Here is a 17,475-nt window from a genome sequence, read left to right as displayed (position 1 = left end):
GCTCTAGGGCCAGGGAACTGAGGGATGAGAGACTGGTTTGGCCAGTACCTCAATGTTCTGGGGCATTATCCTTGACCTGGCTATATCCCTCTTGTGTATGTTCACTTCTTAACCCAGTGCTGGCCACACACCGGCCACTTGTGCTGTGGAAGTGGCAGGAGTGGAAGTGAGATCTAGAATGACCAAAATCAGGATTTATGGCCTGATCAGGATGGGGGTGTCTTTAAAAAAAATCTTAGAGCTGGAACTCAGACCTTGGCACTGTCCCTGAGCTTCCATTGTTCAAGTCTAACATTCTAACACTTGAAACACAGCTCACCTTTCATCTTTTTTTAGTAGTTTAGTAGACAGAAGTGTCTCACATATTTTCCTGCTTGGGTTGACTTCATGTTGCCGCCCTAACAGCTCAGCCACGTAAATATCTAGGATTGCGGGTATGAGCCACTGGCACCTGCTAAGGATGTGTGTGTGTGTGTGTGTGTGTGTGTGTGTGTGTTTCTTTACCAGGGCTTGATCAGAGCCTCGGTGGTATGCTTTAGCTTGTTTGCACAAGGTTGGTGCTGTACTACTTAAATTACAGTAGCTCTGCTACCCATCTTTTTGGTGGTTCATTGGAGATAAGAGTCTGCCCAGGCTAGCTTTGAATCTTGATTGATCCTCAGGTCTCAGCCTTGAGTAGCTAGCATTATAGGAATGAGCCACTGGCACCCAGCTGCAAGGCTGTGTTTTCATAATATCTTCTGTTCTAACAGCTGTCTTCTTACCCTGGCCTAGATCTCTGACCTCCACATCAGTTCCCAGCAGCCCCTGACTGTGTGAAGAACATAAAGCTAAAACGTGATCCCATTTCTTTTTCCTCAGAGGAGGAGGTTATGTTTCATCTGAATCCAGGGTTAGGAGGGGTAGCTGTAGATGGGTGCTCAGCTGGAGAGAGGTAGTATGTTTTAGCCAAGAAAGAAACTGTGGCCAGATGGTATTTGATCATGCTCTCATATTTCTAGCTCCTCAGGAGTCTGAGATATGAGGATTGCCATTCAGAGACAGCCCAGCTAGAAAAGTCTGTGAGACTCTCTTTTGCAAATAACCACCTGAAATCTGGAAGAAAAGCTGTGGCTTAACTGGTAGAGTGCTAGCCCTGAATGAAAAAAGTGAGGGACAGAGCCTAGGCCCTGAAATCAAGCCCTAGTCCCAAGATGCTTATGCGCACACTCACACAAAACACACACAGGAAGGTGGTTATGATGAGCTTAACTAAAACTGGGGGCAGTCCTGAGGCATAGTCACAGTAAACTCTCAAGAGATACATCCATGTACGGGGCCACAGGACCATAGGAAGGACATTACTGATGCTCGTTTCTAGTCGCCCCACGATTGCAAACCTTCATCTGCCCCCTAGCACTGGTGAGGAAAGCAGGCCTCTGAGCCCTGGGACTCCAGGGACAGCGACTGCTACAAGCAGCAACCAGCTGGCTGTGAATTCCTGAGTCTACAATTCTTTCATAAGCCCAACTCAACACCTGCCCAAGATGTGTACTGACAAATTCACACTCTTGTGATACCCGCATGAGTGTGCATTACCTGGTGTGATATCTTGAAGCTTCTGCCCCTCCTGGCCCAGAACCGTGGTCTGAGATGTCAATTTACTGCTCAGATCCACATTACACCCATGACAGATGCCATTCTGATTATCTCCATGCCCCAAGACTCAATTCTTCTCTGTTACTGTGGCTTGCTCTATAGGTAATAGGCTCCAAACAGGCTGTTCTCAATACTTGTAGGACACCTAGACATTGGGACACCCTCAGTGGCCCACTGGAAAGTACTTGCCTAGAGCAACAGTGGGAGGTACAAGCAGGCCAGGTGTTGGCCATGGGCCTTGAACTCTGGGCCTGGGCCCTATCCCCAAGCTCTTAAGCTTACCACTTGAGCTACAGAGCCACTTCTGGTTTTCTGGAGGTTCCTTGGAGATCAGAGTCTCCTGGATTCCTGCTTGGGCTGGATTTGAACCATGGTCCTTAGATCTCAGCCTCCTAAGGAGCTAGGAGGACAGGTGTGAGCCACCGGTGCCTGGCAGATCTGATCTTTCACCACAATAGACTAGGAGCTCCTGAAAGCTTTTCTTTATCTTTGCCAGTACGTGGGCTTGAACTCAGGGCCTGGGCTCTGGTCTCTTAATATTTTCCCTCAAGATTAGCACTCTACCACTTGAGCCACAGCTCCATTTCTGGCTTTTGGTAGTTAATTATCAAGAAGATTCTCACTAACTTTCCACCCCTGAGCTGGCTTCACCCAAGATCTCTATCTCAGTCTCCTGAGTAGCTAGGATTTACAGGGGTTGAGCCACTGGTGTCATTGTGCTAGAAGCTTTTCTTAAGCAAGCTTTCTTCCCTGTGTTTGCATTGACTCCTCCATGCAAAGGAGGTCTGAGGGTGAAAGCTGTGAAAAATAAGCTTCCGGCCACAGGAAATGGCTGGGGTCTCTGGTAAAAAGCAAGCTAATCTTCCCCTTGGGCCCCATTCTGTGATCCAACCATGTACACTACCTGTGACTCAAGTACAAACCTTGACGGAGCCTTGAAAGTTCTCCCAGACTGGTGTGAAGCCACAGAACCTTCATGCCACCCACACCATCTGCTCTACACCACACCGCAGGACCTTTGCCCATGTTGGACCTTCTACCTGAGAACCTCTGTTCTGAATCCATATCTTAGAACTCCTGTGGAATTTTGGCACTGGTTATATCACCTCGTGGAGCAAGTCTTTCCTTCCCTTCTCCCTCTTTTTTTTAAATATTGAGTTGTTAGAAATGGCACTTTAGCAGGCTGACAAGCAAATGCTCTATCTTGGGGTGTCTGTGTGTGTGTGTGTGTGTGTGTGTGTGTGTGTGTGTGTGTGTGTGTGTGTGTGTGTGTGTGTATGTGTGTGTGTGTGCGCGCGCGTGCCAGTCCTGGGGTTTGAATTCATGGCCTGGATCCTATCCTATCCCTGAGCTTTTGTGCTCAATGCTAGCACTCCACTACTTGGGCCACAGCTCTACTTCTGACTTCTTGGATGTTTAATTGGAGAAAAGTGTCTCATATAGACTTTCCTGCTTGCAATTGGGATCCTCAGATCTCAGCCTCCTGAGTAGCTTACAGGGGTGAGCCATCTGCACCTGCCGTCTACCCTACCTCTTTCCTATAAACTCGGTCTTCCTCTGAGTCCCAGAAGAATATGTCTCACCAGGCTCACTTTTTTTTTGCCAGTCTTTGGGCTTCAACTCAGGTTCTGGACATGTTTCTGAGCTTCTTTTGCTCAAGGCTAGCACTCTATGACTTAAGCCATAGTGCCACTTTTGGATTTTTCTCTTTGTGTGCTACTGAGCAATCAAACCCAGGGCTTGGTGCATGCTAGGTAAGCATTCTATCACTAAGCCACATTCACAGACCAAGGCTCACTTCTAACAGGAATTATGAGGGTGAGATTGATTGGTATACCCCTTTCGGCATAGATATTGCTGACTATTTCATATCTTTGCCAAGATTTGGGACCAGCCTGTGACTCAACAATGAGGAATGATAAATGAGTGATAGCCACCATGCCCCAGAGGTCTAGTGTCACATTCTACAGAGGGATAGAGAATATGGAGCCGGAAACTTTGACAACTCCTACAGTATAGGTACTGTGCTCTCCCTGGATGCAGTGGCTTGCTGCTAGGTGTCCCATCAGGCTTCAGTTATTAAATGGCAGAAATGGATGCTATGTTCAAGCTTCCAGCTCAGACTTAGTACAATTCAATGCTTGTCCAAGCTTGCCCAGGTTGGAGGGCTAGGCATGGGCAACCTGCTGAATGCCCATCGTCTGTAAATACACAGAGACATGGAGTTATTGACTCTTTTTTTTGGGGGGGGGCAGTTCTGGGTTTGTAGTATGAGCCTAGACCCTGTCCCTGAGTTCCTTTGCTCAAAGGTAGTGCTCGGCCCTTGAGCCACAGCCCAATTAGTGTTTGTTTGTTTGTTTCCTGTGATCTCTTAGAAATAAGAATGTCTTGGACTTTCCTGTCCCTGTTGAATTCAAATTGGCATTCTCTATATCTAACTCTCCTGACGAGTTAGGATTAGAGGCAGGAGCCCCTGGATCCTGGGTTTCTTTTCTTCTTGTTCTGTTTTGTAATCATAACAATCTGAAATCTTCACGCTGTCATTCCAATGGTTTGCATTATAAGGAAACTACCCAAACCTGGAGTTCGAATGCCAAGACTGCTACCCACAAATTGAAGGTGATCCTGACAAACTCATTCCTATTCATGTGAATGCTAATGGAACGTTATAAAAGGATTAATTAAATTTGCAATTAATTCATGATAGTATTTTAGAATGCCACATAAAAATCATTGGATTTATATCTTCCATTCTAGCACCATGATATGATTCCCCTAATGGAAGGATATTGACTAATTTTTAATTAATGCTTTTATAAGTATTTAAACGTGATACTTCCTTAAATGGAGGCATAATTTGCTAACTAATGATTGTTTATTACATATATATATATATAATTTAATATCCTCACATTCTCTCTCTCTCCATATATATATACATATATATATATATATATATATACACACATCTATCTATTCTATCTATCTATCTATCTATCTATCTATCTATCTATCTATCTATCTATCTATCTATCTATCTTTCTATAGTGGGTACTCCTGTGGCTTGATCACAGGTCCTCAGAACTTTCTGGCAGCTCAGTTTGCTAGAGGCTGGTATGCAAAGACTATGACCCCATTTATGGATCGGCCATTGTAGTTGAAATCCCAGCATGTCCAAAAATTTATTCGTGGAGTAAGAAGCCAATTTTGACACATTTTTTTCCTTTTCTGTGAAAGTCCTGCTTCTCAGTATGATGTATAATTCATATGCAAATATATCCTATGTGTTATGATGTAATAAAAGAACTGTTATATGTGTAATAATACTAAATAAATAAGGGTAATAAATATCATATGCACTAAACCCATGTATGTAAATAGATCTCAATTATTAATATTAATTTTTCCAGTGCTGGGGCTTCATTTCAGGCCCTGGGAACTGGTCTGAATTTCTTGTCTTCAAGGATGGTGAGCCTTTCCCCTTCATCCAAAGTGCCACAAACTTATCCAGACCCTGAGTTCAAATACAAGACTTGCCTGAAAAATTGTGCAAATTCCAAACCAGGGCATTACTATTATTATTATTATTAGCCGAGCACAGAGCTTGCTCTCAGGTATTGGCACCTCTGCCACAACCAACCCTTGGATCAAAGGACCTGAGTTCAAATCTTGGGGCTGGCAAAAAAAAGGAGAAGCATAAAACTGAGAAGCTCAAGAAGATGTTTTTCCTTTTTTTCCCTTTATATTGTGACCATCCTGTATGTAAATGACAAGGCAAAGAAAGAGTACATGACCTTGTATTGCTGATGTGCGGCGGACTATTAAGGAAGCCATAGCCGAAAGTCACAACTTAGATGTGGAGGTCGAATCCTGGGATTGCCACTAATGAATGGCAGAGATTCTAAGAAACCTATTCTCAAGGACATCCATACAAATGGAATGTTACAAAAGTAACAACTAAATAAGTAGCTAGTGTTTGATTATATTATAAAATATATGCAACATTTATACTACCATGACTAATATTCAATTAATACTTTATTATGTATGCAATCATGATACTAAAAAAGGGAAGGCATAATTTAATTGTCAATAATTGGTAGTAATATCATAAATGCATTTTCATAGTATATAGACATCTCTCTCTCTTGTTTCATGCATCTACATCTATCTGTCTGTTTGTCTACCTATCTATCTATTTATCAGTATACACATTTATCTGTTTATACACTTGTCACTACTGGGGCTCAGTATTAGAGTGCTCGCCTAATACATATAAAGCTCTGGCTTTGATTCCTCACTGCCATTTGCACAGAAAAATCCACAAGTCATGCTGTTGCTCAACCAGCTGAGCACTAGCTTTGAACATAAAAGCTTATGGACTGTGTCTAGATTCTTACTCAAGACACAGGAATGGCACCAAAAAAAGATAGAATGTTCTGACTGCAACTATATAAGGATAGGACTGCAAATAGTTCATCACAGAACAAGCTGGTAGTCTGGTGCTGACAGCTGCCATCTAACCTGACTTAGCCAGAGGTAAACTGCTGCATCTCAGATCCACAGAACCAGATGCTGCAGGCTCACTCACCCCATCATCCAAGATCCTTGGGGACTGAGATCTGACACTGGTGGGTTTAAAACCCAGCATTGGCAAGAAATCTGTGAAACTCTGAGCTGTGGCTCAGAGCAAAAGATCTTAGGACAGTATCCCCAACCTTTCAGTGCAATCCCCGTGGCTGACTCTACATACACAATAAAACCCACCCTTTAATTCATTATATGTGAACTTTGTGTGGTTTGTGATGTGTTTCTGAAAGAATGGTGATACTGATGAAAGCACCCTAATTCTAATGACAGTATGTGGGATACAGCTATGTGATGAGTCCTTCATGAGGTGTTGTGTGCTAAGTACTTCACAGGGTACATTCTTTCATCTGGTCCTTGTAAGAGCTCCACATGTCAGATGATTGTGCAGAAGAGAAACTTGAGGCTCAGATATCCCCATGTCAGGGCCAAAAGGATGTATGTACCTAACTCTAGTGAGTTGTCTCCTACAGACAATTGTTTTGCTTTATTTTTCTCAGTTGTGGACCTTGAACTCAGCACCTAGCCATTGAGCCTTCCCTGTTGGGCTCATGGCTAGCATCCTACCATGTGGAGCCAAGGACCCCTTTGCAACAGAGTGCTACAGTCTAGCTGTCTGTAGCTGAGGTGTGTCACTCTGTCTACTCAGCAAGCTGAGATGTAACAATCTCGGTTCCAAATTATCACAGACACAAAAGTTCCCATGAGACTATTATCTCCTATTCACTACTTAGAAACTTAAAGTGGAAATCGGGCTCCGGCAACTCACGCCTGTCCTCCCAGCTACTCAAGAACCTGAGAGCTGAGGATCACAGCCCGAAGCCAGGCTGGGAAGCAAAATCCTTGAGAGGCTTCTCTCCAGTGATCTACCAAAAATCTGCAGGTGTGCTGTAGCTCAAGTGGTAGAGCACTTGGCTTTAGCTGCAGAGTTCAAAGACAGCACCCAGGAGTAGACTTCAACTCCTCCAATTTCCAAGAAAAGAAAGGAAGAAACCTGAAGTGGACTGCTGGGAATGTGTCTGAGGGGTAGAGTGCTTTGCATGTATGAATCCCTGGGTTTGATTCCTTAGTCACATCACTAGAAAAAAGCCTGAAGTGGCTGTGTGGCTCAAGTGGTAGAGTGCTATCTTTGTACAGGAGAAACTCAGATACAGTGCTCAGGTCCTGAGTTCAAGATCCAGGACAAGTGTATGCACACACATACATGCACACACATACATGCACACACACACCCAAACACACACACACACACACCACAGATACCAGAAGTGAAGCTGTGATACCAAATGGTAAAGCACTGAGCTTCTGTTCTGATCTCATGGTCAGCACCCAGGCCCTTTGTTCAACCCCACACCTAGCCACCCAGGACCCAAGTAGGAGAGGTCAAAATTTTCAAAACCTGATGAGCTTCACCAGCCTAAATGACAGGAAACATTGTGATATTACACATGTGCTTAGATTTAGCAAACTTCCAGAAACTTAGGAAAGCACCATTGCCAATAATGAATCATTTTATTAGGTTCATCTCCCTTGTTGTCTGCCAGAAGTACCATTGAATTAATTGTAGCAGTTTATTTCAACACTGGAACATAGTCTAAAAAAGACAGGATGCATGCAGAGAACTTGGCCTGACACAGAAGGTGGCACAAATGAAGGCTTCCTGTCAAAACAGAGCACAGGGGAGAGAGATAGCTGGGGATACAAAGAGGTCTTTTTCTCTTGGCCTTCAAAACCTGCCCACACTTCCCTCACTAATTGCCCCAGATGAATTATTTGTTACACAGCTGTACAGGAGTCAAGCTTTTTTTCTGCCTGTTCCAACAATGAGGCAGAGTTCCTCCAGCAGCCTGGGGTGTGGAGAAAACCTCAGGCTACCCTTGGAACAGTGAGGGGAGCCCGGAACATACACTATCTTGAAAACACTGTCTGTGCTATGAAATCATTCTATTCAAAGTGTTAGGTTTTTAAAAGAGGTAGCCAAGTAAGAACTGCACCACACACGTAGTATTCAGGTAAGGGGTAGGTTTATTCAGTAGACCTGCTGGGACCAGGCAAGGTTGGCACTCCACACGGCTGGCAAAAGAGTGGCCATCTGTCCCCGGGTTAGGCCTTATATAGGGGAGGGGGAGGGAAAGGGTGTGTCCAGGTAAAGGGAAGTGGGATCAGGTGGGAGAAAGGTGTGGCCACATCAGATTAAGATGTGACCTCAGAGGATGCAGATGTGACCTCTTCCAGGTGTCCCAGTTGCCTAGGTAACACAGGTACTGGGCGAGGCATGTTCACTGTCCAGGAATGGAACTTACATTCCAGACTTTTGACAATTATAAAAAAGTGCGAAGACTCTCTCTGGCTACTTCCTGCTGGCAAGGGGTGTCGTGGGGATAAAAGGCTGAGATGGGGCCCACTCTGGGAGAAGGCAGCAGGCAGCAGCTGTCACTTAGGTGTTGAATCCTTCGATGAAGTCTGGAGGAGGCAAGTCTCTTGGACAAAATCTGGAGAAGTTTCATGAGGCATTAACGGAAAAGTGAACAAATGGAAACTCTGACAATTCTTAAACCTAGAATGGCTAGCCTTTGAGAGGGAACCTAGAGGGGGGTCCCCGGGACTCAGCCTGCCTTGCACTCTTCAGGGCACAAGCCAAAATGTAGACAAGAGACAGGGAGAGATAGGGAAAGTTGGACATGATTGGCAGAGAGAGAACAAAGAGAGCCTGAAAGTAAACAGACTTCTGACCATTTACCATTGCAGTGGCAAAAACTGTTTAAAACTGAGCATGGTAGAAAAATTGACTTGCAGCACTCCATTAAATGTAGAGTCAGTCTGGTGAGTGAAGGAGAGCTGAGCAGGCAGAAGCGGCATTACGACTTCCCCCAGAGCCCTCTAGAGGGAAATGCCCAAGCCCCCAAAACAAAGTGCCCTCAGCTTCGGAGGTGACCACCTTTCAGCTAAAGGCCGTAGGAGCTCTCTGGCATGGCACCACGTCTGGACAGAGACTGAACAACAGAGAGCCGTAGAGAATAGTTTCACTCACCAGAGTAGAGAAGTGGTGTGGACATGGATGTGAAGGCCAGCAATGGTATTGGTGAAAAATCTCGCATGGTGTCAAGGCAGTTCCATTCACAAAAAAAGGGGTGTTTAGGAAATTCTAAGTTTTATTGGGTAGCCGAAGAAGAGAACACCAAGTGCTATTCAGGCAGGAAAAGAAGTTAATTTGACTGAACTGCTGCCCCCACCCAGCATGGTGGAGAAGCATGGCTGAAAAAGGAAAGGGAGAGGGAGGAAGAGGGGTGACCTATTAGAAGTTGACTGCTTCCAGGTTTGCCAGTTCCATGATGTCTGCAAGAAGCGAGTCTCTTAGATGAAGTCTGGAGGAAGTCTTCTCAGGCAGGGGCCTGGACGAAGATGAAAAGAGAATATATTACTGAAAAGAAAAGAATGGATGTCCATGGCTTGGAGGTCACCTATGGGATGAGGTAGTGAGGTGTTTGGAGAGGAGAGCAGTTAGCTCAGTGTTACTCACCGAGTTCTTCAGGTATGCGAGATAGCCTTACCTTGGTAGGCCCAAGGGGGAACAGGTGTACCTCAAAGTCAGTGTTGATATAGAAGGGGCAGGAGCAGGAGCCCTTTTTATTCTTGACAGGTGAATCCACTGTGGCTGTCCCTTGAGCTTGACTGCGGTGGGCGTGGTCATCAGAACCTGGTGAGGGCCTGTCCACTTAGGGTGTAAACCAGATGGATTAAGGTTCTTGAGAAACACTTGATCACCCAGGCAAAATTGGGGGGGTGGGATAGGGGCCTTGATGAGGCTGAGGGAGACACTGGTCAGCATGTTGGTGCAGCATGTGCCTAAGAAAGGTTAGGACGGGAAGGTAGTCTATTAGTGGAGTCTTGGTATTGTCAGTAGGGAAATTACCAGGAGAAAAGTTTTTCCATACATTAACTCAAAGGAGTTGAGGAAAGTAGGGCTGCGGGGAGAAACATGTAAGCGGGTAAGCGCCAGGGGTAACAGTTCTGGCCAGGATTGCTGAAGCTCTAGAGAAAGTTTAGTAAGTTATGTTTTGAGGAGCACATTAGCTCTTTCAACCTTTCCAGAAGACTGAGCCCTATAAGGAAAGTGAAGATTCCACTGGATGTTTAGAGAGGATGCTACTTGTTGGGTCACTTTGGAGATGAAAGCAGGTCCGTTGTCAGATTGACGTGATTGAAGTGACCTGGGTAAGCCAAACCTAGGAATAATTTCTTTAATAAGGACAGCGGCAACAGTGTCAGCAGTCTCCGACATTGTGGGATAGGCTTCATTCCATCCTGAAAAGGTATCAACCATACTTAGAAGGTATTTCAGCCGCTTACATCTGGGCATGTGAGTGAAATCTATCTGCCAGTCTTCCCCTGGGGTGTGTCCCCGTGCTAGGTGTGTGGGGAATGCAGCTAGTTGGAGACCACCCTGTGAAGAGGTAAGAGAACATGTGGGGCAGGCTTGGGTAATAGCCTTTAGTCCAATAGTTAGGCTAGGGCAATGGATTAAAGGTTTAAGAAGGCAGCAGAGGCTTGTATCCAATATCCAGCACCTGGTGAACCTGGAAAAGAAAGCTGTCTGCTTGTGTCTCAGGAAGAACAACTCGTCCTTCCAGAGACCACCATCCCTGTGCTTCCTGGGAGGCTCCCTGGTGGGTAAGTTCCTCGAGCTCCTGTGGGGTATAAGAGGGTTGTATTGAAGGCAATACCAGTAGCAAGGGAGCTGGAAGTTGTCCCTGGAGTTGTCTCTGGGCTGCTAGCTTTGCCTCCCAGTCTGCTTTTGAATTGCCAACTGTAATGGCATCCAATCCTGTCTGGTTTCCTCTGCAGTGAATGACCGCTACCTGTTGGAGAAGGAAAGCAGCTTCTAATAGCTTAAGAATAAGTGAGGCATTAGTAATGGAAGTCCCTTTGGTGGTCAGGAAGCCATGCTCCTTCCAGATTACTGCATGCGAATGGAGAATATGATAGGCGTATTTTGAGTCTGTATAAATATTAATCTTCCGACCCTTGGCTAAAGTTAAGGCCCTAGTTAAAGCTATAAGTTATGCCTTTTGCGAGGTAGTGCTAGAAGGGCAGAGGGCTGCTTTCAAGAATGGTAGAGTTATTAACGATGGCATAGCCCGCAACTCGGCTTCCTGAAGAGGTAGATGTGGAACTGCCATCGATGTACCAGGTGTCTTCTGGGTCAGGAAGAGGATTTTCCAAGATACCTGTAAAATGGGGTGTGAATTCCTCCAAGGTCTCTGTACAGGAATGGGAAAGAGGGTTAGAATTGGATGGAAGCAAGGTAGCTGGATTGAGCGGGGAACAGCTTTCCAGTGAAAAGTCAGGATTTTGAATAAAAGTAACATGAAACAGCTGTAGGCCGGAAGGGGAAAGGGAAGACAGGGATTTATGAGACAAAAGGTCCTTTAGTCTGTGGGGAGAGCGATTGGTAGTGGGTTGGCCAAAAGTGAGTTTTGTGCTCTCCTGTGCTAAGGTGGCTGCTGCTGCCAAAGCTCTAAGACAGATTGTCCAGCCTTTTACCGTTGGGTCTAGCTGCTTTGAGAGATAGGCCACAGGTCTAAAGGAGGGGCCTGACATTTGTCCAAGAACCCCAAGGCCAATTCCCCACTACTCAGTGACATAGAGTATAAAGGGTTTCTTGAGGTTTGGTAGAGCCAGTGTTGGAGCCTGAAGAAGCGCTTGCTTCAGAAATTTAAATGGGGTGTCAATGGGCTTTGTTGGGTCTAGCGGCCCCAGTAGGGAACGCTTGCTTGCCTCATAAAGAGGTTTGGCCAACGTAGCAAATCCGGGTATCCAATTACGAAGGAAGCCTGCAAGTCCCAGGAAAGACAGAATGTCCTCCTTGGTCTGTGGGACAGAGAGAGACTCAATGTAGGCTTTTCTATCAAGAGTAATTTTTCTCTCTGTAGGAGTTATGGACAAACCCAAGTATGTTACCTCTGGCTTCGCTATCTGGGCCTTTGAAGGGGAGACTCTATATCCTTTTGAGGACAGGAAGTTGAGGAAGTCAGCTGTATGTTGGCGAGCCAACTCAAAGGAAGGGCTGCAAAGCAAAAGATCATCCATATACCGGAGAACGATGCTAGGAGACACCTGAAGAGAGAGGAGATCCTTTACTAAAGCCTGTCCAAAGAAATTGGGACTGTCTCAGAACCCTTGAGGGAGAACCGTCCAGGTCAGCTGTTGTGCCCTTGACGTGTCTGGGTCCACCCAAGTAAAAGCAAAGAAACCTTGGCAGTCGGGATGTAAGGGGATTGTGAAGAATGTATCCTTGAGGTCCAGCACGGAGAAGTGGGTGGTGAAAGATTAAAAATTGACCATTACCATTACTAACTGCTGATTCTGCTTCTGTAAACTTGCTTACGCTAGCATTGACCCTTCCCTTCCCAAAAATGAGTTAAGAAGTTTCAGGGACCAGATGCCGGCCCCAGGACAAGGTCAGTGGTCGTAGATAAAAAAAACAGACAGTACGTGTTCCTCAGTTCCCATTTAGAAATTCCCCAGACAGGGCCTTGAGATAACGACCACCTGGCAAGACCACAAACTAAGCCAAATGTCAACCAATCATAGGCCTGTAGCCATGTAATCCCCCAATCATAGGCCTGTAGCCATGTAATCCCCCCCCCCCCCGACCCCCACCCCCGCTTAAACCAACCATGGGCCAGTCATTTTACAAAGAGTGTTACAAAATTTCCCGCGTGGCAAAGTGATTGTTGGTGTATATGGTGACCTTTAAATGGACCAATCATGGGATGCTTTGTGTTATGTGTTAATCTTGTGGTTTTTGCCTTTAAATTAGCCTGTAATCTCTGCTCGGGGCCCCCTGTCTGCTCGGGACAGAGAGCCCGTTTGCGAAAACGCCAAATAAACTCCTCTTGCTTATTGCAGCTGCTGGCTTGGAGTCTTGGTTCTTGGGGTGCCCTCCCATTGAAGAAAGTATCCCAGTGAGTCTGGGGTCTTTCAGGTGGTACCAGGAGGTATCTGTGAAAGGAGGGTATATGGGTTAGGCACAACAGGATGAAGGGGAAGGACTGTAGCATTAATAGTGCGCAGGTCCTGGACTAGACGGTAGGTCCCATCAGGTTTAACTACTGGCAGGATAGGGATGTTAAAGGGTGAGTTAGTGGGTCTGAGAAGTCCTTGTTTAAGAAGGCGAAGGATGATGGGTTTTAAACCTTGCCTGTGCCTAAGGGAAATGGGGTATTGGGAAGTAACAGGGAAATGGGTAGGGTTTTTAAGTTTAATGAGGACAGGAGTATGGTGTCTAGCCATAGTAAGAGTGGAAGTATCCCAGATAAGAGGGTTGACAAGATCTGGAGGTAAAGGGAAAGGATCTAGTTGGGAGGTTACAGGTGGAGGCTCATCTAAGGATAAAAGTAGAACAGGTGTAGGCTGTTTGGGGATATGGAATGAAAGGGAGACTTGAAATTTAGAGAACAAGTCCCTTCCTAGGAGTGGGGTAGGACAGTGAGGTAGGATTAGGAAGGAGTGTTAAAAAGGAAACTCTTCTATTTTACATGATACTGGTCCGGTAGTTGGGGGACAGGTAGGTAGGCCATCTACACCCACCACTGAGATCTGGGAGGGAAAAGTCTTGCCTGTATATTGACATAGCACCGAGTAAGTCACTCCTGTATCCAAGAGAAAAGATATTAACTTACCGGCTACATAGAAACACACCCTGGGCTCCATCATTGTGATGGTCTGGTTGTTGGGAGCAGGCGGCCCTGGGCACCTTCATTCTGTAGCCAAGCAGAAAATCTCCGACCTGTCTGGCTCCACTTGCCTGAGTGGGTGGGGTGGGGGAGGGCCTGGCCTACCTTGTGGAGGTGAGGAGGGGCAATTGACTCCCCAATGTCCTTGTTGCCCACACCTTGGGCAGGGTCCAGGTGGAGGTCATGGTGAAGGACAGAATTTCGCCCAGTGGCCCTCTTGCCCACACTTGAAGCATGCTCCAGGTGGTGCATGTTGGGTGCATCTCCTCAGAGGAGGCCGGATGGCAGCAGCCAGGATTTAATAGTTCTCCCTCTTATGGGCAGTCTTATCGGCAATCTCCTGCTCTTCTCGATTATTGAAAACTTTAAATACCTACTCACCAGATCTCGTTGAGCGGTCTGAGGAACTTTCTCAGCCTTTTTTAACTTTGTTCCTTTTGGGGGGCTGATTGGGCAATAAAATGAGTATTAAGAACCACCTTAGCCTCTGGTGACTCTGGGTCCAGCCTGGTATAACGCTGGAGGGCTACTGTAAGGCATTCAAAAAATTCCGCCGGGTTTTCATTGGGCCTTTGAGTAATGTGGTTTAATTTGTCATAATTAACAAGGAGATAGACTGCCTTTTGAAGGCCAGCCATTAAGCAAGTTATCATCCTATTTCTGCTTTCCCGCCCAGGAGCATTATGTTGATAATTCCTATTGGGCTCTTCCCTAGGCACAGTTGTTGCTCCCACTGGAAAGTTAATATCTAGGCAGTGGGCATCATCAGCATGTGCCTGGCTGCAGTCCACACCGTTTCTTTTTCCTCAGCAGTAAGGATAGAGGATAGTATTAGATATATGTCCTGCTAAGTAAGGTCATAAGTCTGAGCCTGGTTCTTAAACTGCTTGACATAATTATGAGAATCTTGGGCATAAGATCCCAGCCGCTTCTCAATCTGAGTAATATCAAACATTGAGAATGGTGCATGCACCCTAATTACACCTTCACCTCCTGCTACCTCTCACAAAGGGCACATGGGGTCTGGTGGAGGTTGTGTGCCACCAGTGCAAGATCCAGTGTAAGCTGCAGGGGGGGAAGGGAGAGAGGGTGAAGGGGAGGAGAGTGAAGATGGGGAAGGCACCAGATGCTCGGCAGGAAGAGGGGCAGAGTCAAAAACAGGGTCAGGCAAATCAGGCTCCGGAGGGGGCCCTGTGCTATTAGAGTTGGGTTCGCCACGTGCCAGGACGAGTGGAAAGGCCGGGCATGATTTGCATAGGGCAGGGTTGTCCCAGAGAGCAAAGAATTGCTAAATATGAATGACCTCAGACCATTTACCATTATGACGGCAAAAATCATCTAAATCTCTGAGAATGACATAGTCAAAAGTCCCATCTTTGGGCCATCGAGAACGATTATCCAGTAGGTACTGTGGCCAAACTTGAGTGCAATAATAAATCAGGCGCTTCTTGTTGATGCAGTCAATGGACAAGACATCCAGGGAATGCAGGAGGCATTTCAATGGAGTTTCCTCCTTTGGGCGTGACTTACAACCACCCATTAGAAATGCAAAAGAGAAAAACTTAGGAGGGAAAATTCAGTGAGTGAAGGAGGGCTTACCAAATGGAAGGGGTTACTGAATGGAAGCGGTGTCCCAACTTACCACCGAGCCCTCTAGAGAGAAGTCGCTGAGCAACCAGGGTCAAGTGTCCTCTGCTCCAGAGGTGACCAGCCTTTTATTTAAAGGCCTAGTAGGTTCTCCGGCATGGTACCATATCTGGAAAGAGACTGAACGACAGAGAACACTTAGAGAGTAGTTTACTCACCAAAATGTAGAGTAATTCACTCACCAAAATGTAGAAGTGTGGAGGAAGATGCAGAGGCCAGCAATAGAATTGATGCTGTGTCTACAGCAGACAGATGGGTTCACAAAAGGCCATCAGAACTGTGAGTATTCCTCAGAGCAAAAAGGAAAAACAAACAAAAAAGAACAAAAGAGGAAAATAAAACCAGAGAGGAGTCCCAGCTATCCTGACTAGAAGCCCTTAATCTGAGTCACGGCACCATTTATATTAAGTTTTTAAAAGAGGTAGCCAAGTAAGAACTGCACCTCGCACGTGGTATTCAGGTAAGGGAACAGACAAGGTTGGCACTCCACGCGGCTGGCAAAAGAGAGGCTGTCTGGCCCCCCGTTAGGCCTTATATAGGTAGAGGGTGGGGAAGGGTGTGTCCAGGTAAAGAGAAGTGGGATCAGGTGGGAGAAAGGTGTGGTCACATCAGGTTAAGATGAGATCTCAGCAGATGCGGATGTGACCTCTTCCAGGTGTCCCAATTGCATAGGTAACACAGGTACTGGGTGAGGTCTGTTCACCATCCAGGAATGGACCTTACATAAAGCAAATTTACTAGCTGGGTGCCTTTCATCATAGGGACTCTGGATCTTCACCGATAGAAACGCATGCATACATACCTGGGGAGACATGTAGTTACTTGTTTTTTGTTTGTTTGATTGTTTGGCATGTCTGGGGGTTGTATCATGAGCCCAGGCACTGTCCTTGAGGTTCTTTTGCTCAAGGGTAGCACTCTTTCCTTGCTCAAGGGTAGCACTCTTTCCTTGAGCCACAGCCCCACTCCTGGCGATTTTTTATTCCTGTGATCCCTCAGAAATAAGAGTGCTGTGGACTTTCCTTTCCCAGCTGAATTCAAACAGGCATTCTCTACCTCTCAGACTCCTGAAGAGCTAGGATTACAGGCAGGAGCCTCTGACACCTGCCTTTCTTTTCTTCTTGTTCTTTTTTTTTTTTTTTGTGACGAACTGAAATCTTCACAGTGTCAGTCTAATGGTTTACGTTTCAAAGTAAACTACCCAGGCCTAGAGTTGAATGCCAGGACTGCCACCTACAAATGGAAGGAGATCTGGAGAAAAATCTTTCCTATTCATGTGAATGCTTAATGGAATGTTATAAAAGTAACAATTAAATTTGCAGCTGGTTCATGATTTTCTTATAGAATGCCACACAAAATGTAGTGGATTATGTCTTCCATTCTAGCACCATGGTATGATTCTCCCAATTAAAGAATACTGACTACTTTACATTAATGCTTTAATAAGTATTCAACCATGATACTTCATTAAATAGAGGCATAATTTAATAATAATACATAATATATATTATCTAATATCCTCACATTCTCTCTCTCATATATATTGCAAACTATACATCTATCTATATCTATATTTATATCTATCTATATCTATATCTATATATATCAGTCACTGCTATGGCTTGTCCCAGGTCCTCAGAACTGGCTGACAGCTCAGTTTGCCAAAGCCTTTTGTTCTACAACTGACCCTTTCATGAAATGGGCATTGTGGGCTGTGAATTCAAATCCCAGCATGGCCAAAATTTTATATGTGGAGTTAGAAGCCAATTTTGAGACTTTTTTTTCCTTCTCTGTGAAAGTCCTGGGTCTCAGTAAGATGTATAATCCATATGCAAATAGATCCATGTGATAAGATGTAATAAATAAA

Source organism: Dipodomys spectabilis, unplaced genomic scaffold, assembly GCF_019054845.1.
Source record: "Dipodomys spectabilis isolate Male_0828 unplaced genomic scaffold, ASM1905484v1 ptg000463l, whole genome shotgun sequence".
Classification (NCBI taxonomy): domain Eukaryota; kingdom Metazoa; phylum Chordata; class Mammalia; order Rodentia; family Heteromyidae; genus Dipodomys; species Dipodomys spectabilis.
Note: the sequence above shows the minus strand (reverse complement) of the source record.